This window comes from Hibiscus syriacus, unplaced genomic scaffold (assembly GCF_006381635.1).
Source record: "Hibiscus syriacus cultivar Baekdansim isolate YM2019G1 unplaced genomic scaffold, ASM638163v2 tig00116971_pilon, whole genome shotgun sequence".
Classification (NCBI taxonomy): Eukaryota; Viridiplantae; Streptophyta; class Magnoliopsida; order Malvales; family Malvaceae; genus Hibiscus; species Hibiscus syriacus.
The window spans coordinates 414,998-440,083 of record NW_024063495.1 but is presented as its reverse complement, the minus strand read 5'-3'; the positions used below and the strand labels follow the sequence as shown (position 1 = coordinate 440,083).

Sequence of the window (25,086 nt, the reverse complement as noted above, 5' to 3'; positions counted from 1 at the left end):
TTTCCATCTTGTTCATTTTATCTTTCGTTATTTTTTCGAGTACCATAACAATTCATTTATGTTATTTAAATTCACTAAGTTCATTATTAACGTTGAGAATTGAGCTTTGCTTTGTCTGCTTTGATATGCAGTATGTAGGGCATTTCAGATTAAAAAAATATATGATAAAAATGTTTTTAGCTATATATAATATACACATTTTTCATTTAAAGGTTTAACTCAACTCTACTATGAACGTAACCGAAGAATCTAATAATAATAACAAATAAAAAATGCAAAGTGATGAATTTATTTGATATAATTCAAACCTACTTAAAAGTACAGATTGGGCGGACAAAGATAATCGATTCTTAAAAAATTTAAATAACATTTTTGTATTTTTTTGTTAATAATATATTTTCGTCCTTACTAAGATTATATAAATTCATCATCTCTTAAAATTTAAAAATTTATTCGATATAAAATTTTATGTCTTTCTATACTTGTACACTAGCAAAACATGTTTTTAGCGGCGATTTTAAGCGCCGCTAAAAACCTTTATGGTATAAAAACAAACCACCGCTAAAGGTTATATTTTTAGTGGCGTTTTTTACAACCACCCTATTTTTCTTTTCTTTTGTGGTGTTTTGTCCCAAAAACGCCGCTATATGTTCTGACATCTAGTGGTGTTTGTTCCCAAAAATGCTACTAAATATTATGTCATATAGTGGCGTTTGTAAATGTAAAACACCGCTATCGACTATGTCTATAGTGATGTTTCTGTATAAACGCCACAAAAGATCTAGAAGTTTAGTGACGTTTTTAAAAACATCGGTATTGACTATGTATTTAGTGGTTTTTTTTTATACAAACGCCGTGAATTAAAACTAATTTTTCAAATGTTGTTTACTACTCTTTTGTTACCCAAATTTAAAATTTTAACTTGGAGCATTATCCAATAAACTTGACATCCATAACAACAAACTTGAAATCCATAACAACAAACTTGAAATCCATAATAATAAATCAAAGTTTACATTAACGTAAAATATAATATAATTCAACATTGTTAACTAGAATAAACAATAATAAAACTTAAGATGATGGACTCTGAGGTTGATTTTGTCGTATGATCTGCATCATAGCTTGAAGTTGATTTTGAAAGTTTTCACATTTTTTCTGATGTGCTGCTTCTCTCTATGCTTCCCTTGCTTCAGTTTCGACTCCATTTCGATATTCGTCGCTTTCCCTTGACAAATCCATCAAACTCTTATCCATTTCATATTTCTGAATTATCAAATTTAATTTCTAATGTTAATTGCTAATATTATAGAGAAAGTAAGCATTCCTACAATAATAACACCCAAACCTTTTGTTTAGATGTTCACAAACCTTTTTTATAATCACCGATCCATTATTATACTACTAAACTGTGTTCATAAGTTCAGATGTTCAATTCATCAATGAAACAAAAGAATAAACATACAGATCAAGCTCCAAAATTCAATCAACATGTTAAACGGTGATTAACGCTTTTTCACAATACTAAAACCATTCAAAGGGAAAAAAATATTTTATATATATTAAAAAAGAATAGTAGGCTGCATATACATATAATTTAAAAAGAAAAGATGACTGGATATACGATTTTATTTTATTCAAACACAGGGTTACGGACTAGTGACGCCAGACAGAAAAGTGATTATCCTGTAGGCTAGTTCCGACAGACGATTCACAAGAGAAAATTCGCCCAAAAAAACCAGAGAAAAAAAAGTCTCTAGGGTTTAATAAAATATTATAAAATCAAACAATGCAAAAAGCAGTCCACAAGCCGGACTGTTATAGCAAAAAAAATCGTCTTTATTCGAATTTTGCCAAAAATAGCAAAATCCCGAAAATCACTCTAAATTGAAATTCGAAATAAAATAAGCAATCTCCCAAAAATCCGGCCTAAATCGGATTTAAATTGACTTCCTAATTAACAATCGAAATATTACCATAAATAGTAAAAAATAACTAAATCTAGTGATTCGGAGGGGAAAACGGCAGAATTTGAGGTTGAAAAAAAGGCCACATGGAGCATAGCTCATGTGGAGAGCGTGCGCGTCGAAAAGAGCTTTCCGGATTGGGGTCTTATGCGCGATTCTGACACCTGTAGCCAAAGTTATGGCCAAAAGACTGAAACATACTCAAAACGACCCCAATGAGGAACATGTCACAATCAATTCCCGCCTTTGCGCTGATCTGCCAACTCATGGTATCTCAGCGCCATCAGCGTGCAATCTGACAGCTCAGCATCATCTGTCTCGGATCCCCCTGCATCAACTAGGGAAGGCAGAAGCACAAAAAAATTAAAGAACATATGAAGTTTGCAGAGAAAAACCCATACCTGAATGTCGATATCAGTTTGACCTCCTTGAGCTCCACCAAGAGGTTGATGTATCATTATCCTTGAATAGGTAAACTGTATCGTTTTCCTTGAGTTTCGAAGAAAACAAAGGGATAAGTGCATTAAGTAGACCGGGGGAAATTACATCAAACAACAAAGCTATGAATGGTACGAAACACAAGCACTCGCTATACCTTCAGTTCCTCCACTAAGCAGAAAGGCTCCCATGCTGTTCATGGAAAAATAAAACATCTCCATTACTAAAAGAAAACAACTGGATCCCCATGAAAATAGAAAATCTTATTCTCAGGAGCATCCATAAACATCTTCATTTTCAGAAATGCATTTCACGATAAAAGGTTTACAAATTTCCAAAAGCCAATCTCATGGTCTTGCGGTCTTGCATTAGAAACTTTAGTTTGTCATATGGTTAACATAGGTGAAGCTATAACCCAATTCTAAGCTTCCAAGCATCTGGGTAAATATTAAATAAAGAGCATAAGATTCTTTTGACAGTCGATGGATTGTGTAATTATTTTGTCATCAAGATTCTAGGAACAAGTTGGGACGCCAAACAGAATGTACAAATACAAAGGTCAAGCAACAAGCTGGGGAACATGAGAAATAAAATAAAACAAGTCCTATCACTAGACCTCCTCGATCTCAAATAAATTGAAGTATTATGGCCCATTTAGTCAAAAGAAAAATGCATATATTAAGAATATACTCATCAAGGATGCAACATCTGTTAGAATGAACAAAAACCCATAAGTTTTGAAGTTAAATTATCCCTGTTAATAGACCAAGCAAGCTGGCATAGCTGCAAAACTATTGTTATCTGATGTTCCATATTCGATATTTGAAAATATAATTGGACTGTCAGCATAAATAATTTACATCAATCAATTTATACCTAGCCGCAAGTCCAACACACAGAGTTGAGACATCAAGTTCGGATATGCCTAATGGTGTCAAATATAGCCATACCTAAAGGACGAGGGGGGATTCAAAACCACACAAGTTAGGCAAATCAATGAAAATTGTCCGTAGATTGGTATTTCAAACCACCATGTAATACCCTAATTTTTTCTGGACGACTCAAATCCATTGAAGGTGGTTGAGTAGCAGTTTAAAGACGTTCACACTTGGTAGTTAAATTAGTTCAAGTGGCTTGCCTGGGCGAAAAGAGTTGGGTTTTGAGAAATGTCGAACATTTATGTGGGTTCAATAACCATGTAATTGAATTTTAAAGCTGAAAAATGGAAGATCCAAATTAATGTCTGGAATTTCATTCGAGCCCATTACATCCTTCAACCCATTTATAAGTCTCGCGACTAGTCACTTGCCGATGATGTTTCCATGTACCGATCGATGAGTTTCATTTAAAGAGAATATGAGCTTTATGGCAAGAATAATAATCTTTTGAAAAAATATTATTATTTCCTAAAGTACAGTAGATCCAAATCAATCTAAGTAGGGAAATAATATCTCTTTTATGAGAAGAGATTTTCAAATCTCTTAATAAGGGAAAAAATGTCTTCTTTGAAGGGGATAAATAGCCATTCATTCAAATAAAAAAGGGGCGACGTTCCTTCATTCGAAAGGGATATAATAGGAGTCTTGTTTTTTCTCTCGACATATCAATGAATTCGACTCGACATACGGTTCTACTTGGCACTGCATCGTGGGAACTAGCTTCGGTTCATGCGTGATGCATTCACTGGGAGGCTTGTATTTTTCAATCGACAAGGTTTATACTCTTCTTTTCAAGACCGCCGTTGAGCCTTCAACAGATTTGTGAGCCTTCAACAGATTTGTGTGTTTTACTTGTCTGTTGTTGATTCTTCTCATATTCATGTTGCATTTGCCAAGTACTACAAGTATAGATGAAAGTTTATGTCATATTTCTAATTGCGAAAATAACCTCAGTGACCAAAAATCCCATATAATATACGATTTTAACCAACTTTTTCCAGATTTGCCAAAATGACCAACAAAATCGCAATGCGATCGCTAATTCGCAACGCGATCTCCATTATCGCAAATCAGTTTCCAGATTCGCAACGCGATTATGACTATCGCAATGCGATTTTCCAATTTCGCATTGCGATTTTCCCAATTCGCAATGCGAATAAGTAAATCGCAATGCGAATTTGGAAAAATCGCAACGCGATACTGACTATCGCAACGCGATAATACAAAATCGCAACGCGATACTGACTTTCGCAACGCGATACTTACTTTCGCAACACGATACTGACTTTCGCAACGAGATAATACATAATCGCAATGCGATTTTCAAAGTGCCATTAGTATCGCAAAGCGTATTTTATTTTCAAATTCCAAACACGAATATTAATATATTGGAACACTGAACCGTCCACAATATATCTCGTAATCGCAACTCATAACCTAAAACCTAAAATCACAACTCAGTCCCATCTCCATCTCTCACTCTCTCACCCATCTCCGACGAAATCCGTCCCCATCTCCGGTGAAATCCATCTATCTCCATCTCTTAGAGCCACCCTCACAATCAGAAATGGAAAATCAACCAAATCAACCACCGAGGGTTAGTTTTTTTAATTATTTTCTTTTTGAAATTTTGCATTATTATTAGGTTTTCATATTGAAATTGATGATAAGTTACTGGTAATTTCATAATAGATTAACCATTTTACTTAGATTGCTTATAAATCAACCGAGAATCGCAACGCGAAATGAAATCGCAACGACAAAATCGCAACGCGATTTTATTCTCTCGCTGTGATAGTCAAATTCGCGTTGCGATTGTCATTTTCGTGTTGCGATTTTCATTTTCAGAAACTATTCTTCTTCTGTAAATTGAAACTTGAATGAATTGCATTACTTCAACAAAAAAACAAAGACAAATAAGAAATTCACAGTGTTGCAAATTTAAGCTTGAAGAATAAACTACTACTCTTTATGTTATATTGTTTTGGTATATCTTCATAGTGTAATTTTTGGTATATCTAACTTAGTATGTTTATTGTTTTGTAGAACTTTTATTCGGCTCAATTGACCTTAAGAAATAAAGTCAGCCTGGCCAAAACAATTACGTCGAAGCTTTCACCTGCACAAAGAAAAATGTTTGAGGATACTGCTTCGGGCCATGGCTGAAAGTACAACATCCGGTGGAGATGCGATGTGACACACCTGTTTCTTCAACCATAACTAGCGATCTACCAGATACTATACAACGTCGTGATGAAGAGATATGGTTTGATTTTCCACTGGCGTATACGTGTTTTGGGCGGGAGGAGTTTTGCTTAATCACCGCTCTATGCTTCGGACACGATGATGTAGGTCGGTACATACATATTACCCGCCATCATGGTTATCCCGGGTTTTTCCTGAGCTGGAGAGGCCGAATCTACACGTGGAAGACCTGACAAGATTATTGAATAAGAAAGATGGTTTTACTCGGATGGATGACGTCGATGTTGTCTGAGTATGCCTTCTAATACTTTTGCATGCCGGCTTTTTAGGCAGAGAGGCCATACAACCTATTCCGAATGATCTAATCAAATTGGTAGAAGACCTAAATGCATGGAACCTGTTTCCGTGGGGCTCGTATTTATGGAAAGCTACATGGAATAAGTTATCGTGCCTTGGATGATTGAAAAAGTTTGCATAGCGATGGTTCCAAATACACTTTGACAGGCTTTATTTGGGCCTTTAAGGTAAGAATTTTTATAATGTTTCCAAATTTATAAGTAATTATTAACAATTACTAATTTTTTTTATATTGTTTGTAGATTTGGATATTGAGGCCTTTCCCGCCATGAAGACATATGCAATAAAAACTTCAAATGATATTCCCAGGGCTATTTCCTGGAAGAGGAAACGGACCTTGCAATGGGAAGATTACTACGGTATACGACAATAAATAATGTAAGTAACATAAATATACCATATGTTTATAAACAAGTTATTACTAGTACCGTTTAACTTTGTTGAGCTTTTATATTGTAGGAGGCAACACTCCATTACAGAGGCTGACACCCACAGAAGCTGAGCTTGCCATGATTGGTGGCAAGCTAGTAAGCGTTTTTTGATGGCACGGATGATGAGCAGCCTCCACTTCGGGAGCCATCACCTCACCCAGAGCTATCACCTCACCCAGAGCCATCACCTGATCGACCGACTATACACTCCACAACGACAACCATCACCTATTCTGTCACATCATCGAGCCTCTCTCCACCATCACCGCAAGATAGGTGACCGGAAAAGTTGCCACGACGTTTATCTCCTGTTCTCCACCTCCACCCCACGGGATGAGTTAGGGGAGTTACGTGTTGAGGTCAATGCCTTGCGTGAGGAGGTCGGTACTTTACGCAAAGACGATGGTGCATGGCATGTTGAGGTGTCTACTTTACGCGGTAAGGTAGCCGCTCTACGTGAGATGGTAGCATCGTTACAGAATGAGGTTCATACTCTACGCAACGAGGTAAGTTTAAGATTTTTCATATTTAACTTGATGATAAATTTACTCGTAATTTCACTTAGATTAACCATTTCACTTAGATTGCTTAATAAATTCATTCGGTTGCTGTTAGTATTTGTTTTTGGTTCTGTTTTTGTCTTTTGGTTGAAGTAATGCAATCCATTCAAGTTTCAATTTGCAGAAGAAGAATAGTTTACTTTCGCAACACGAAAATGACTATCGCAATGCGAAATGAAAATCGCAACGACAAAATTGCAATGCGAAATGAAAATCGCAACGACAAAATCGCAATGCGATTTGTGTTTCGCGTTGCGATTTTGTCGTTGCGATTTTCATTTCGCATTGCGATTTTGTCGTTGCGATTTTCATTTCGCATTGCGATAGCCATTTCCGCGTTGCGATAGCCATTTCCGCGTTGTGATAGTCATTTTCGCGTTGCGAAAGTAAGTTTCGTGTTGCGAAAGTAAACTATTCTTCTTCTGGAATGTTTATATATGTTGTCCTTTTAAATGTTTATATAAGTGCTTACTTCTGGAATGCTATCTGATGCATTTGTGAACTATGATAGAATAATGACTTGGGTGAATACAATGCAAGTTTGAACATATTTGTCTTTGTTTAATATCATGTCTGTTTATTTACTGATTTATGTATTAATTTTTTTAGCGGCCCGATAAGGTGGATGCTTTACGGGTTTTCCTGCACGACGGAGTTCAGCATCAGATGGCGTGCATGTGCTATTAGTCTCGTTCACCCCAATGGTGCGAAGACTCCGAAAAAGAAGCCCGACTCACCTTTCATCCCTCAAGAGTCCCCTCCAATCGTTCAAGAGGCCCCTATCATCCCTCAAGAGTCCCCCCCACCGTTCAAGAGGCCACTGTCATCGTTGAAGAGGTCCCTCCCGCCATTCCAGAGCCCGATTCATATGGGGTAATATATCGAATTATTGAGAAACCCCCACCGTTGCCGGACATGATGGATGAGAGTTGGCTCTCGTATGAGTTACCGGCTAGTACCCTTCTGGTATCTGAAGTGGAGAGGAGACAACTACCGGAAACAATTATGGATAATACCCTTTGGGCTAAGACCGCAATTGATTTTTATCTACATGAGCGGAGCCAAGGGTGTTACACTGACATAAGCAAACTCAACGATGAGATGTTTGTTGCTTAATCGGTCTTGGTGGGGTGTGTTATTAGGGGTTGAAGACAATGGCTATTTCGATGGGGAGGTAAGTCTTATATTTGTCTTATATATGATTTTGATTAATTTTTTTAAAAATTAATGTAATTCACTAATATATGTCTTTTTTTGTAAAACATCATATCGATGCGTGGGTGTCACGTCTTCTAATAATAAGGAAGCTTAAGAAAAATAAAAAAAATTCGTGATATACAATAATGCCAGCGGCTTTTCACTCAGTTCACTTGAAGAATCATTTTCGTTGGGCAATGGACAAGCTAAACTTTATCCTGCATGGTGGGAGGTCGATAAGGTTAGTGTTTATTTTTTAAATTTTTTAAAGGTGTTCATAAATAAGTGCGCAAATAAATGAATTATTACTTATGATTGTAGGTGTTTATCCCTGTTTTGGAACGTCGTCATTGGCTTCTCGTCCAACTTCAGCTCCTATCCCTGAAGATAATAGTATATGACAGCATGATAAATTACATATCACTGTCTGATTGAGAGATATTATCAAGGGATGGAGCTCTCATTTGGCTAAATTTGGATGGGATTAATTATTGGACTCATTCTGGACACAAGAAGCCAAAGAAGTTTAATGTCACAGTTGTCAGAGACGAGACCGCGCCACAATAATCGCCGGGAGCCAGAGGGGATTGTGGTCCTCTCGTATGCTTGTGCTTGGCGCGTTTGACGACGGGAAGCACAAAGTTTCTACCTCCCACCGATAGAGATAGAGCTGCAGTAGGCTTGTGGTTTTGGCATTATATGGCTAGAGCAATATATTCGAGACGCTGCCTACCTGCATCCGTGTTATGAAAGTATCCATTGTTAATTGGTAAGTCAAATGCAAGTTTTGTTAACATATATACTCCTTTTGGTTTGAAAATGTTTGGTTAAGTACCTAGAATTCAATAATTTGCTGTTTGTAGGTTTTAGATGTAGGAAGTTGTTTGAGCAAATGCTTGGTTTCTACAGGTTAATCCTTAAGTGAGCTGCGTGAAATGGATGTACGGGTGCAAAAGTTGATTCATGATTCAATAATGATGAGGAAATAAGAATTATTATTTTTTGATTGTTAATTGATTTGTAAAAACTGATTTGTAAATGTTGATTTGTTAATTGATGTGCACATAATTATTTGTGCTTGTTTAATTGATTGAAATGTAATAGTTGATTTGTTGATTTTCAATCTGCATTATGTTGAAGGTAAAACAGACTATCGCAACACGAAACTGACTATCGCAACGAGAGAATCGCAACGCAAAAATGGCTATCGCAACGAGAAAATCGCAATGCGATTTTCATTTCGCTTTGCGATTTTCTCATTGCGATAGCCATTTTCGCGTTGCGATAGCCATTTTCGCGTTGCGATAGCCATTTTCGCGTTGCGATAGTCATTTTTGCGTTGCAATTTCCCCGTTGCGATAGTCAAATGAATGTCTAATAAGTGATAACAACTGAACATATCATAGCAATGTTCAAACTCAAGTTACTAATACATGCCTAACTGAAAATGTTAAAAGTGCACACATAAAATACACATAATACAACGTTTGCATTTAAAAATCACCTAAGTTAACAGTCCCAAAAGGTGAAGCCGGTTGTGATTGGGATTTTGAAGATGATTGCGATTTTCAGAATCTCGTTGCGAAAGTCAGAATCGCGTTGCGAAAGTCAGTATCGCTTTGCGAAAGTCAGTATCGCGTTGCGATTTTGTATTATCGCGTTGCGATAGTCAGTATCGCATTGCGATTTTCCAAATTCGCATTGCGATTTACTTATTCGCATTGCGAATTGGGAAAATCGCAACGCGAAATTGTAAAATCGAATTGCGATAGTCATAACCGCGTTGCGAATCTGAAAACTGATTTGCCATAATGGAGATCGCGTTGCGAATTAGCGATCGCATTGCGATTTTATTGGTCATTTTGGCAAATCCGGAAAAAGTTGGTTAAAATCGTATATTATATGTGATTTTTGGTCACTGAGGTTATTTTCTCTTTCTAATTTAATGCTTAATTTTTTATTTGTACTAATTTGGTCACCATGCTGAAGTGTTTCATTATATTAAATTTAGGTCCTTGAATTATGCTGTTAGTTTAAATTTAGTTCTTGTTATTAGCTTGTATGATCTTTTTTTAATTTTGATCCTTGAATTTTTTGCTGACTTTTATTTAGTCCTTAGATTAATTATATTATTAATTAACCTTTTTGCTAGTTAGTTTGTTAAAATTTTATTCATGATTATTAGTTTTAATTAAATTTGTATTTTTGATTTTAGCATATTTAGATTACTTTATTTTTTAGAATCAATTTTTAAATTTAAATTTATTTTGATTTAGTCCATGGTTAGGATTACGTTCTTTAATTAGTTGTCATATTTATTTTGCATGTTGATATGTTTTGATATGTATAAGTATGCGAATGATTTATTTGCGAATTGCATGACATTATTATTTTTTTGCGCAATTTGTATGTTATCCTCACGTACATAACTCGACTTATAATTACATAATTGGATTAAGGGTAATACCCTTTTAATTTAAAATTATTTGAGTGACTTCTCTTAACTCATTAGAGAGCCGCTTTCGACGATTTTAAATTAAACGTGTATCCCATTAGTGACACCTAAAAAAATTGATTCATCACTTAAAATTTGGGAACGAAAGAAAAGTAAATATTTGGTTATTTAAATTTTTTGAGAAAAGATTGTTAGAACTTATCTAAGATCTGGTCTCGATATTTTTAAATAATCAAATATTCTTTATTTTTCTAAAAAGAGTTGGTAATTTTAATTTAATCTATTTTGGTGCTTTTGAATATTATATTTCATTTTAAAATTCAAATTTTGTTATTTTGTGGGATCATAAATTAAATTAAATTCGAATTTGTAAATTTCATTGCAAATACATTAATTAATCGACTAAGTACCGATTTAGGGCGTTATGGGGTGCTAATCCTTCCCCACACGTAACCGACTCCCGAACACGAATTTTGGTAACGCAGACCTCGAATTTGTTGTTTTAATTAAAATTAATATTTTTATTAAAATGAAAAAAAAACATGTTTTTGGGTGCCCAATCACACCCTAATCAAAGATTGGTGGTGACTCCTCGAACCATATGCTTTTCTATTTTAAAGGAAATCCCAAAATTTCGAAACGAGAGATTTTTAAAATCACATTTATTTTTTTAAAAATTAATCATAAAGAGATAATTAAAAATGGTGTGGTTTTTAAAATCTCACACTTTAAGAAAAAATCATTTCGACAGCTAGGCGACTCCGCTGGGGACTTTTTTTTATAGAGTCAGGCCGATAATCGATTAATTAATTGTCTTTACAAATTAAAGTTATAAATTCATTCTAATTTGGTTTTTGATCCCTTATTTGGTTTTAAATGTTTTTGTTTATAATTTGATTAACCAATAAATAGTTGTAATTACTTGTTTGCTAATGTTTTCAGATTACTTGTATGTTTTAAAAAGGAATTGGGAATTGATTTTTGTCTGATTGTGCGTTTTTCGCTTTTCCTCACACACTGTGCATAGTTGCATTATCATAACATGATCTAAAACCTTGTTCTGTCCTATTTAAGTAGGAGTGAAAAACTACTCCCTCGTGTGGTTTTCACCTCCGCATGGGATAGTGGATCCCTCCTGGAGCTCACGCCTCATAGTCATTGTGATGGTATTCACCTCCGCATGGACATAAGGAGACGTGTTCCCTCGAATTGAACTCGATCCCCAAAAGCCTATAATGGGCCAAGATTAAGGGTTTGATAGCCCAAGGGGGCACCGACAAGGACAATTCGAGAACCTATTACTTTAGAATCGGACCCAACATATAGTGAACATAGAGCCTGAACTTAGGTCGAGCCTAACCCAAATCTTAAGATTCCCGTGGGGAGGGTACACAAAGAAAAGCTTTTTGCATCATTTAATTTTGCTTTTGGAATAAATGTTTGCGAACTAGAAATCCTGTAGTTAGGTTTACTTTTCTCGAATAAGCATGCGAACTAGATAACATGAGGTTAGGTTTTTAATGTTCAAACAAAGCATAGGGGTAGATATCATATTGGGTAGGATCTACTAAAGCATGATTGGGTAGCCAGCATGTGAGGGTAGGTAGTATTTGATTTTACAATACTTATTATCATGTTGTTTATCTTATGTGCACTAACCCATTTTTGGTCTGTGTCTATTTTATTTTTATGTTATTGTATTTGCATCTTCTTGTCATCCAAAGGTGTTAATTCACAAGTGATTGACTAATAAGAAGGCTGATCATAATGAAATCTTCTTGTCTAAATGAAGGTTGTTCTATAGTGGACACTTTTGGATTTAACACATTGTGCATTTGCATTTGCATTCACATTCTTATTTTTCATTAGCTTATTAATTTATTTATTTTGCTATTGTTGTTTTTTGTCATTTTGTTATCTTATTTGTACTAACTTGTTTTTATATTGTTTTTCTCTTTGTTTGCATTGCAAGATCATGACATAATCAAAAGGTGTTGATTTGTGAGTGGTCATCATAGTAAAAGGTTTTCATGACAGACAAAGGGTTTTGTGATCAAACAGACTATAACACAGTCAAGAAATGGCATCATGAGAAAGCTTCGAGAATAGTGGAGACCCGTGCACAAAGAGATAAGAGATATGAAAGAGAAAATGTCCAAGATGATGGATAGAATAGATGCTTTGGCCAAAGGAAGAGGGACTTCTACAAAAGAAAAGAAAGAGGTCAATGAAAACAATCTCAAGGTGTCAAATACGCAATGGACTACTTTAGAACTTGTTGATCCTAGCCAATATGAGAAATCACGTACAATCATCATTCTTATCAACAAATTGTCTGGAGACACCAAGGAAATGGTGACAACTGTATAAGTTCAGAAAGATGAAAAGAAGACATGCAATCAAAACTCGTTGGTATTTGATAGTCTACTCCCAACGTCGGGGGAAGTAAACCTAAAAAATCCAGTTCAATCCAAATTGAGAGGTGGCTCTAATTTTGATTCCATCCCAATATCATATAAAGATTTGTATGATGAGCTGTTAGAAGCCCGAGAAGTGGCCCCACACTATGTGAAACCTTTACAACCTCCATATCCAAGTTAGTATGAAGGTAAGGGTATCAGTGGGGACATCAAGGAGGTAGATTGTTTGCCAAAATACGAATCTCAAATTTGTCATTTAAAGAGTGAAAATGATAAACTAATTAGAGAGATGGAAGCCATGCGGGATGGTTTTCAAAGGATCAGTCAAACTTTTAAATTTGTTGGTATAGGAAATGTCCCAGAGGAGTGGATAACATGGGTCACTAAACTTAAAAATGATGTTAAACAATGGAGAAGGAATTACAAAGTGCACGAAGGTCAAGCTGAGAAGTTTTCTTATGATTTACAGATTGCAGAAAAAAGGCACAAAACATTTATTAATGATTTGGGAAGATATCAAGCTGAAAATTAGATGTTGAATAGGTCCATTACCAATATGGAAGCTTCATATCAATTCCAAAAGAAGGAGAATGACGCTGAGCTAGAAGCCATTAGAGATAAGAACAAGACATTGATAGGGATTGCAGATGATTATAGAGAACTTATACAAGAGCTTCATAACCACAAAGACTTTCTTACAAGAAAAATTCAACAACAGTGTCTACATCTCCTAGAATCGACACTTAAGGTGGAAGAAAATGATAACATCATGAAAGAAGTTATGAACTAAGCAAGCAATGTGGCTCACAAACTGGTTGATTTAGCTGGCTTTGTAAGAAAATTGAAGAAGATTGACAATTCAACACCCGAGCATGAGTGGAAGTTAAATTGGCTTTTGAAAGAGAAAGAAAAGTTAGGAGTGAAATATATCCATTATATGTAAAGTTTGTTTGATCTACCGAAACCTTTTTGTTCAATAAAAATTATTTTAAGATGATCACTCTGGAATGACGCCTTTTGCATTTGCATTTAGTATTTGCATTTGCATTGCATGAATTTATTTAAGCATTTTACATGCATTAGTTATGAAAATGTGAAAATAACTTATAGAAGGTTATGTAACAGTAATACCAAGATCATTCATTCATACTACTCCTCATCGTTATGAACAAACAAATGGAAACAATGGAGTAATTTCATGAGAAATCACAAGATCAATTATAAGAGCAGCTAGTCGGGTCATAACAAGATATGAGGAATCAATCATCGAGTTCTCTGCAAGGTGTATCGAATCAAATGATCCAAGTGCTGGCAACCAAGGCTGTTGATAGAGAGAAAATCGCTGATAAAGGATACCGGTCTCATCAGACTAATACATCAAAAATAATGATTTACCCTGGAGCGTTCCTCTCTAACCTAGGGAAGAGCCTCGTCAATTATGAGCAATTTAAAGACAAATTCAAGTGGTTGAATAAATCCATTAGAGATATGAAGGTTGTTAATGCCTTTATCAAGGAGTTAGAAGCTAGAGAACTCAGCTTGGCCCCTGATTTGGTTATCCCACAGGAATTTAGGGTGCCTAATTTTAAGAAATATTATGGCACCAATTATCCCCTAATTCATCTAAAGATATTTTGTAAGAAGATGGAAGGGTACTTAAATGATGATAATATGCTGATTCATTTCTTCCATGATAGTCTTGCTGGGCTAGCTTTAGTATGGTATAACTGTTTGAACAAAGAGCAGATCAAAAGATGGGTCGATTTAGCTGATGCTTTTCTGGGGACTATCGATATATTAAAGGCTTAGCCCCAAACATCAAGATCTTCAAAGAATAAGGATGAAGGCTACTGAAAGCTTTAAAGAATATGCCCTAAGATGGAGAGGAGTGGCAGCACAAGTTCAACCCCCTTTGTTGAAGAAAAAATATCACATATGTTTCATAATTCCCTTTCAGCTCCTTTCTTTGAGTTGATGTTGGCAAAGTCAATGAATGACTTCAAGGATTTTGTAACAACTAGGGAGTTAATTGAAAATGCAATCAGTAAAGGAAACTTGAAAGTTACTTCCAAAAGCCCAACCGATCAAAAAGAAAAAATTGATGAGGTGAATGAATGTCACGTCCAGAGCTCCCACAACTGTAAAAGAAAAAGAGCATCTGGTTGCTCGAGCTGTCCAAAGAAAGCCCTATGATCAAAGAATACTTTGAAGGTGTTCCAAACTTCTATTTCAGATATGTATCCCCATTTGATTAAAGGTCAATACCTCACACCAAGGCTAGTGAAGGTGTAACCAAATCCTTCTGCCCTCAATTATGATCAAGATATTGTTGTGATTTCACTTGGGGGCATTGGGGAATTCTACGGGGAATTGTAGGTCACTGTTAAAGGAGATAGAGATGCTTATGGCAAATGGGACGTTGACACAAGAATTGGTGGAATAGTGGATGATGAGCTCGAGTGGGGGATCAAAGTACGATATGTAGCATCCGTTTGAGTTAGGTGTCACTGCATTAGATGAATAATGAGGCATCCTAATTAGAAAGAAATCATCCCATTCCATCATGAAGCTTTATTCCATTTGCAGCATTTTGTTTGAATTTTTTAATCTTTTCTCAGTTTTTTTGTAAGAATATTTAAATGAATTTATGTTACTTTAAAGATGGTGAGCATTGAATCAAATTTACAACTTGAAATTCTTTGAATATAAAATGAATTAAAAACTTTGTAAATGATCAGAGTTATAGATCTTTGACAAAGAGACAAGATTGAAAACTGATAAAACAAGGACCCTGGACCTTACCCCTAGAATATACTCAAAAACCATACCCTTCTATTGCAGGGACTGATATAGCCTTCTTATCTCATAAGGGAATGAACAAGAGGCTTGGTATTCAGGTATGCATAGGAGTGGACAACATGGGACATCTCTTGTGTATGAAATTACAAAACTGACTAGACCATACTTCTGGCGATGACGTTCAATGATGATCATGATCTTTACATATGGAATAGTCGGGTAGGTGAATCTAGTTTAGGTCAGTTTCTTGGAAATTGAACTCTAAAGATGAGATTTTTTGACTTTCAACGACACCTAGACTATAACAGGTTTTTCTTGACAAGCTTAAGAAATTGAATCCATATACCTAGAATGTAATTATATATGTATACAATAAAGCTGAGCTATTCCACTAAACAATTGGTTATAGAGGAAACTCAAAAACCCTGGCTTTATGAATAGATTGTATTCAAACCATGACAGTGCTCAGATACTTGGCAGTTCGGTGTTTGTTCCACTACAATTGTCAGGTCGAAGACTTTGTGATGAGATGAATCCTTCAGCTAGCCCAATAAAGGTGATTATAATATATATACAATAAAGTTGAGCTATTCCACTAAAGCAATTGGTTATAGAGGAAACTCAAAAGCCCTGGCTTTATGAATAGAATGTATTCAAACCATGACATTGCTTGGATACTTGGTAGTTCGGTGTTTGCTCCACTGTAACTGTCAGGTATAAGACTTTGTGATGAGATGCATCCTTCAGCTAGCCCGATAAAGGAGATTATAATATATATACAATAAAGCTGAATTCAGCTAGCCAAATATTGGCAAATTAAATAAAATTTATATAAATAAGGAGTTTCGGTAAAGATGAACTAAGGGAGTTAAGAAACACATGTTATAGTCAATTTCACTCGAGCACTCAGGAATTTCATTTTTAGATCGATATTTCTGCACTTCCTTTTTTAGAGGAGTCTAAGAAGCTTGAACAAATGGAAGATTTTAGAGAACCGAAATAGAAGTGTTCTAGAAAGTCTAGTAATTGATTATGCTAGTTGTGTCATTTTGTCTACATCCGATTAAAATACCAAGCCAAGAAAAAGGGGCATGTCACAATGTTCACAAGGACAGAGAAAGAAATGACATTTTGGTGGCAGAAACCTTAGAAAATAGGAAGCCAACCCATCAATTTTGACACTCGTCAAAATGCTATAACTCTGAAAGCAGTAAAGAACTATTGATTCTTTTAATATTCTATGAACTCATGTTTATGATTTGATTGAATTGTGAGCATGAATTAAGGGGTAATGTTTTATAAAATTCTTTCATAAGAGAAATGGGAAAAATATTTTCAAACAGAACCATCTCAAATGTGAAAAGTCCTTGAGATTTCAGAATAATGAAGCATTCCACAATATTGAAAGCAGATAGTCTAATAGATTAGAAGGACTGGAGAATAAAACTTGTAACATTTTCTTGTGACGTTGTCAGTAACCCATCGAGAAGCAACTGATTACTTTATTTGAAGCTCATATCAAAATGCAAGACATTCTGTTGGAAGAATTGATAAATTCTTAAGTGTTTGTGACAACATGAAGAGAAACCGTCAAGCTATTTGATAACACTGTTGTTTGGTGTCACCAGAATGAGAACATTCAAGGTTAAGAAATTTGAGTATGAAGAGAGCCACGAGTACCCACATTGGGGCATTACCAAAACTAGATCTGGCAGGGATCATAAGATCCAAATCAAACAGACATTTAGAGTCAGCCTTACAACTTGAAATGTAGGGGCATTGTGAAGGCCCGTACCAGTATAAAATAATGTTAGGGCATTATTAAAGGTATTTTTCAGTTAGAAATATTAATGTGAGACATTTTTTGAAAGCCCATATAATCTTGTGGAATGATCATTGAATTGAACATATAGTTCCAATGAGACATAAAGGTATGCATAATGAAAATGGTAAAACAATGACATTGGAGTTTACCATATATGATCATTTTGTTCATCACATAGTTGCATTATTCTGGTGATTTCACATGCATTAATGTTGGCGAGCCAAAACATCCCACTTTAATTTCCACTGAGTTTTGGTATCCTTGTAATACCATACAAAAGTTCTGAATAATATGCAACGAGTTTCTTTGGTTGAAAAATATGGACAAAAGCCATAGTAAAAGATGAATGTGTTGTCAAATGTTTTACGAACCAGTAGATATGGTGTTGAATCAATGTTACGATCATGTGTTGTTTCCATGACCCAAGATGAAGGTTGTCTTCTACAACCCCAAGGTTAAAAATGAGAAATGGTGAAGATTTCTTTCCACGGAAGGGGCGATGGAATTTTTAACAGCAAGAAACTAGTGAAACCAAATAAGGTTGAATGATGGGCTGTTGTTAAACCTCTCGACATGATATGGTATAAACAAACCTTATTTGATATATGATTAGATGTTACGACATGAAAAATGAGGATAAATCCTCATTGTGAAGTGTTTTAAGTGTCAAATCAGAATAGACGCTGCTCTTCTATTGATCTTTGCGAAGTTTGGGCATAGTCATATAAAAATGGGGCAACAAGGTTATAATTCTGACCACACCAAGAATTCTAGAAATGAAACATTTTTCTGAGACTTTAATGAAAACGAGAGGCAAAGAAGAAAACAAAGACTACAAGATGATCGAGTAGATCTTCAGAAGAATGTAAAGTTACAAGCATAAGTTGCTTTACTGATATCTAAAGAAAACCCTGGAAATGAATGTTCAAGTGGAAGAATACTAAGTTCGCCACTTTGGAGTCAAATGAAGATTGAATCAACATTTATGCATTCACGAGAACATCATTTGCATAAAAGGAAATGCATTACACTGATACATTTAATTGCATTCATGTTTCATGCATAAATACATGTTTTTTTTACAGATCTTCTAGTGAAAAGAGAAGATGCATGATGTTAAAATCCTGACAAGTGAAAGGTAGAAGTTAAACTTCAAATATAGGGAATCATGTTTAGAGAGACAGATCCTGAGGAACACAGGGGGCCAATTTACAGAAGAAGTATTACTGTGAACCGGGCATGTTACCCAACCATTAAGTGATTTTGAAAAAAATGAGAAAGTGACGTTTTTAGAAAATGAAATCTTTGAAAAGTAAGAAAGTGATTTCCAAAGTTTCTTACTTAGTAAGCCCTTCGAGCCATCTGTAAGTCTTTCGAGCATGATGATTAAATCCTTCGGGTCATCTGTAACTCTTTTGAGCAAGATGATAAGTCCTTCAGGCCATCTATATGACCTTCGGGCAGGATGTTTCACATGAATTTGAAAAATGAGATAAAAATGTTTTCAAAAAAATGATTTTTGAAAAGTAAGAAAGCGATTTCCAAAGTTTTTTACTTAGTAGATTATTTTTAAATATGATAAGTCCTTCAGGCCATCAGTAAGTCTTTCAAGCATGATGATTAAATCCTTCGGGTCATCTGTAAGTCTTTCGAGCAAGATGATAAGTCCTTCGGGCCATCTATAAGACCTTTGGGCAGGATGTTTTCATACGAATTTGAAAAAATGAGAAAGCGATCTTCAAAGTTTCTCATTTAATGTTTTAAGAAAATGAAATCTTTGAAAAGTAAGAAAACGATTTCCAAAGTTTCTTACTTAGTAAGTCCTTCGGGCCATCAGTAAGTCTTTCAAGAATGATGATTAAATCCTTCGGGTCATCTGTAAGTCTTTCGAGCAAGATGATAAGTTCTTCGGGCCATCTATAAGACCCTCGGACAGGATGTTTTCATATGAATTTGAAAAATGAGAAAGCGATTTTCAAAGTTTCTCATTTAGAAAATGAAAATAAGAAAACGATTTCCAAAGTTTCTTACTTAGTAAACCTTCGGGCCATCAGTAAGCCTTTCGAGCATGATGATTAAATCTTTCGGGTCATCTGTCAGTCTGTCGAGCAAGATGATAAGTCCTTCGGGACATCTAAAAGACCTTCGGGCAAGATGCTTTTATATGGTATTTGTAAGAAAATGAGAAAGCGATTTTCAAAGTTTCTCATCTAAAATAAAAAAAAATAATAAAAAAATGAAATAATAATAAAAAGAGAAAGAGAAAAAACAATTAAATAAACCCTCAGACATGCTAGTTATTGACAGAGGTGTCTTTTGTAAGACCATCAGATATGGGAGGAATAAAAGATTCTTGGGTATGGAGATGCGGATCAATCAATTAAAAGGACATGCACATGTGAGATTCGGGTAGATCAAACGAGAAGAGGTTCAAATTCATAAGAAATGGAGGTGATAGTCAATAAAAGATCAAAGAAGAAAAAATGATACTAAAGAGATGAAGGGACAATCAAGTCAGAAAAGATAAGGTCATTATTTGTCTTTGCTACATTCATGTGTTCACAACAACGAGCAAAGAGGGGCAGCTGTAATATCCTATTTTTTTCTGGATGACTCAAATCCATTTTAGGTGGTTGAGTGGCAGTTTAAAGACGTTAACATTTGGTCATTAAATTAGTTCAAGTGGCTTGCCTGGGCGAAAAGAGTTGGGTTTTGAGAAATGTCGAACATTTATGTGGGTTCAGTAACCATGTAATTGAATTTTAAAGTTGAAAAATGGAAGATCCAAATTAAAGTTTGGAATTTCATTCGAGTCCATTACATCCTACAACCCATTTACAAGCCTAGCGACTAGTCACATGCCGATGATGTTTCCATGTACCGATCGATAACTTCATTTAAAGAGAATATGAGCTTTATGGCAAGAATAATAATCTTTTGAAAAGAATATTATTATTTCCTAAAGTGCAGTAGATCCAAATCAATCTAAGAAGGGAAATAATATCTCTTTTATGAGAAAAGATTTTCAAATCTCTTAATAAGGGAAAAATGTCTTCTTTGAAGGGGATAAATAACCATTCTTGCAAATAAAAAAGGGGTGACGTTCCTTCATTCGAAATGGATACAGTAGGAGTCTCGTTTTTTTCTCTCGACATATCAATGAATTCAACTCGACATATGGTTCTCCTTGGCACTGCATCGTGGGAACTAGCTTCGGTTCATGCGTGATATATTCACTGGGAGGCTTGTATTTTTCAATCGACAAGGTTTATACTCTTTTTTTCAAGACCGCCGTTGAGCCTTCAATAGATTTGTGTGTTTTACTTGTCTGTTGTTGATTATTCTCATATTCATGTTGAATTTGCCAAGTACTACAAGTATAAATGAAAGTTCCTGAATATTTCCAATTTAATGCTTAATTTTTTATTTATGTTAATTTGGTCACCATGCTGAAGTGTTTCATTATATTAAAATTAGGTCCTTGAATTATGTTGTTAGTTTGAATTTAGTTCTTGTTATTAGCTTTTATGATCATTTTTTAAAATTTTGATCCTTGAATTTTGTTGCTGACTGTTATTTAGTCCTTAGATTAATTATATTATTAATTAGCCTTTTTGCTAGTTTGTTAAAATTTTATTCATGATTATTAGTTTTAATTAAATTTGTATTTTTGATTTTAGCATATTTAGATTACTTTATATTTTAGAATTAGTCTTTAAATTTAAATTTATTTTGATTTAGTCCATGGTTAGGATTACATTCTTTAATTAGTTTTCATATTTATTTTGCATGTTGATATGTTTTGATATGTATAAGTATGCGAATATTTATTTGCGAATTGCATGACATTATTTTTTTTTGCATAATTTGTATGTTATCTTCACGTGCATAACTCGACTTATAATTACATAATTGGATTAAGGGTAATACCCTTTTAATTTAAAATTGTTTTTTGAGTGGTTTCCCTTAACTCATTAGAGAGCCGCTTTCGACGATTTTAAATTAAACGTGTATCCCATCAGTGACACCTAAAAAAGTTGATTCGTCACTTAAAATTTGAGAACAAAAGAAAAGGAAATATTTAGTTATTTAAATTTTTCGAGAAAAGATTGTTAGAACTTAATTTAAGATATGGTCTCGATATTTTTAAATAATCGAATATTCTTTAACTTTCTAAAAAGACTTGGTAATTTTAATTTAATCTATTTTAGTGCTTTTGAATATTATATTTTATTTTAAAATTCACATTTTGTTTTTTTGTGGGATCATAAATTAAATTAAATTCAAATTTGTAAATTTCATTGTAAAGACATTAATTAATCGACTAGGTACCGATTTAGGGCGTTGTGGGGGTCCTTCCACACACGTAACCAACTCCCGAACTCAAATTCTGGTAACTCATACCTCGAATTTGTTGTTTTAATTAAAATTAGTATTTTTATTAAAATGACAAAAACATGTTTTTGGGTGCCCAATCACACCCTAATCAAAGATTGGTGGTGACTCCTCGAACCATACGTTTTTCTATTTTAAAGGAAATCCCAAATTTTTCGAAACGAGAGATTTTTTTTTAAAATCACTTTTTTTTTTACAAATTAATCATAAAGAGATAATTAAAAACAGTGTGGGTTTTAAAATCTCACACTTTAAGAAAAAATTGTTTTGACACACGTAATGTATAAATACATAATTATCACTAGATAGATACATTACCGACTGTAACTGACCCTCCAGGGGAATTGATATTCATGACAATGTCCTGTTGACAAGATCAAACACACACGAATCGTAAATAACATGCATACTGGCTCCAAAGGTGTGTATGATTGAGAGGAAGTAAGAAAACATGGAACAGAAGAGACCTTATTAGGATCAACAGCATCAAGATAGAGAAGCTGGGCTACAATAATGTTTGCCATATCATCATCAACGGCTCCACCACAGCGAATAATTTTCTAACAATGGAAACAAACACCCAACATAAGAAGTTGAAAAGAGAAAGACCTAGTTTTGCTAAAGCCAAAATTCACAACCAAACCAAATCCTTACGTATTGAAAAAGTTGGCTGACAACACTTTGAAATCTCTCTTGCACCATCGGAGGCAGCCCCCTGCCCTTGTGCACATGCAGGAAAGTAAGGTGACGATGGAACTTGCAAATTATCCCTGCATAGTTACAGAATAAAATCATTCATCTTTATTTATAACAAAAAAAAACTCATTTTTAAAAAAGGGGGTTATAGTTGCATACAAGCTCTTACCTTAATGACCAAATTCCCTGTCGAGAACTTGTCTCTGGAGCCCAAAAATCTCCTGTGTAAACAGCGTTTGGCTGAGAACAAATCACATTCTTTTGATTACTAAGTAGCTTCTTCAATTTCCTGAAAATGAATTTGAAAAAAAATACTTTTAAAACTTTAGCCAATTAAGTAAAAGCGAAAACATAAAAAAATGGATCTTGGACCCTCTCTGAAGAAATTAACATTACAACAAAACATGGGTTCTATTCAAAGATGAAACAAAAAAAAATTGTCTGGGACGAAGGGGATGCAAAGGGCGGGATTGAAAAAATAGGTTTTAGGGAAAAATGAAAAAGGGTTAAAGGGGCGCGGGACTTAGAAACTGTAATCTTGTGGTGTTTGTAAATACAAAAACCACTAATGTACTGATAAATTGTGGCATTTATTCTAAAAACGTCATTACAGTACGAGTATTTAGCGGCATTTGTATAAAAGTACCACTAAAGTACATTATTTAGCAGCATTTATATAAAAGTGCTGCTAAAATATGAGTCTTTGGCGGCATTTGTATACAAACGGAACTAAAGTACAATATTTAGCGGCGTTTATATAAAAATGCCACTAAAGTACAAGTATTTAGCGGCGTTTGTTCTTAAAATGCCACTAAAATTCAGTATTTAGCGGCGTTTATATAAAAATGTCACTAAAGTACGAGTCTTTAGCGGGGTTTATATAAAAATGAACTAAAGTATGAGTATTTACCGATGTTTATTAAAACAATACCGCTAAAAACCCATTTTGCTATAGTGATATGTCCTTGCCTGAAAGTTTCTCATTCCTACTATCAAACGTCGAAAGCTTGACAGACCCTTTTAGGGGGAATGATTAGAGTATATATGAGTTAAGATTCCCTTACATGGGGTAGAAGTTATTAATTTATATAAAAATATAATTATTAGAATAATTTAAATAGTAACTAAAACTAGACTTTTATTATTATTTTGATAAAATTGAAAAATAAAAAGATAACATTAATAAACAACAATTCAATCTTAACCATTTGTTTAGATTTATTCATGGTTATAGTTTTTTTTTATGTAAAACTAACAAATTTTACAAGAAAATCTTGAGACATGCACGACACGTCACAGGACAAAAGAAGATGGACTGGCTCTTCCACTTGGTCAAATCACACAGGCCAAGTTGAAACTTCTGAAAGACAAGCTTCAAGTTACGGTTCAAGCCTTCATTAGCAATAGACTTCATGCTCACATGGAGATTGAAGAATTCAATGAAGGAAATTCATTACTCATTCCTACTACATCTACTTAGATCTCAACAACTCAAGTTGAAACAACTTCAGGATAAATTAATAACACAACCAGAGATAATCCTAAAAATATCTTTAAAATCCCTTAAAGGATCAATTTTCTAAATATTACAAATTTTCAATTATTTAATTGATTATTTGTAATATAATTTAAACACATTATATTTTAGAATTAGATTGATTATTTTATTAGGAAATAAGATCAAGTTAAAACATTATTAGTTTATTATTATTTTATTAGGAATTAGGATAGACTCGAAACATTATCTTTTATTCATTAGTCGTGTTACAACAAGGACTTCTCACCCTATATAAAGGAGGCTTCTCCCACCATTGTAAACACATCTTTTCTTGAATAATACAATGATATTTCGTTTTTGCAAATGTTTATTGCCTTGTGCCTTCAAAGCATTCTTCATCATTAAGTTCTTTCAAGTTCTTTGTGAGGGAGATCTTCACACTTTGGTTTGCCTTCTCATTGTGATTAGAAGGATTGGTTAGAGCCGATTATTGATTTTGCCTAGTCAATTACGGCTAGGAGGGTTCTTAGGAAAACTATATATCAATCATCATCATCATTATTGTATTACCCCAAACATAGGGTCAATGACTAAAGTGTAAGAATTCAAAATTTAGCCGTTTGATTTTGATAAATTGAAATGTTCAAGGATTGATTTGGAATTTTTATTTAAGATATATTATCAAAGATTGAAGTATGGAAGGGAAAAATAGTCTTTTGGCATGAAATGAATTTAAAATTTATTTTAATGTTATTATAACATGTGAGGAAAAGAAGAAAAGGAAAAGAAAAGCCCAGAACTCTTTTCATCTTCTCTTATTCATTTCCACTGTGAACATCATTGCTAAGGTGAGTAATCTTGAAGTTGGTTGTTTCTTGCAATTTTTTTAATTGAGTTTGAGCTTT

At 34.3% G+C, this 25,086-nt stretch overlaps 1 pseudogene; it reads right to left on the bottom strand.

Annotated features, from left to right (window-relative positions):
• Positions 1 to 1,382: 1,382 nt before the first annotated feature.
• Positions 1,383 to 24,097, bottom strand: LOC120192088 (annotated as a pseudogene).
• Between the last annotated feature and the right edge of the window lie 989 nt (positions 24,098 to 25,086).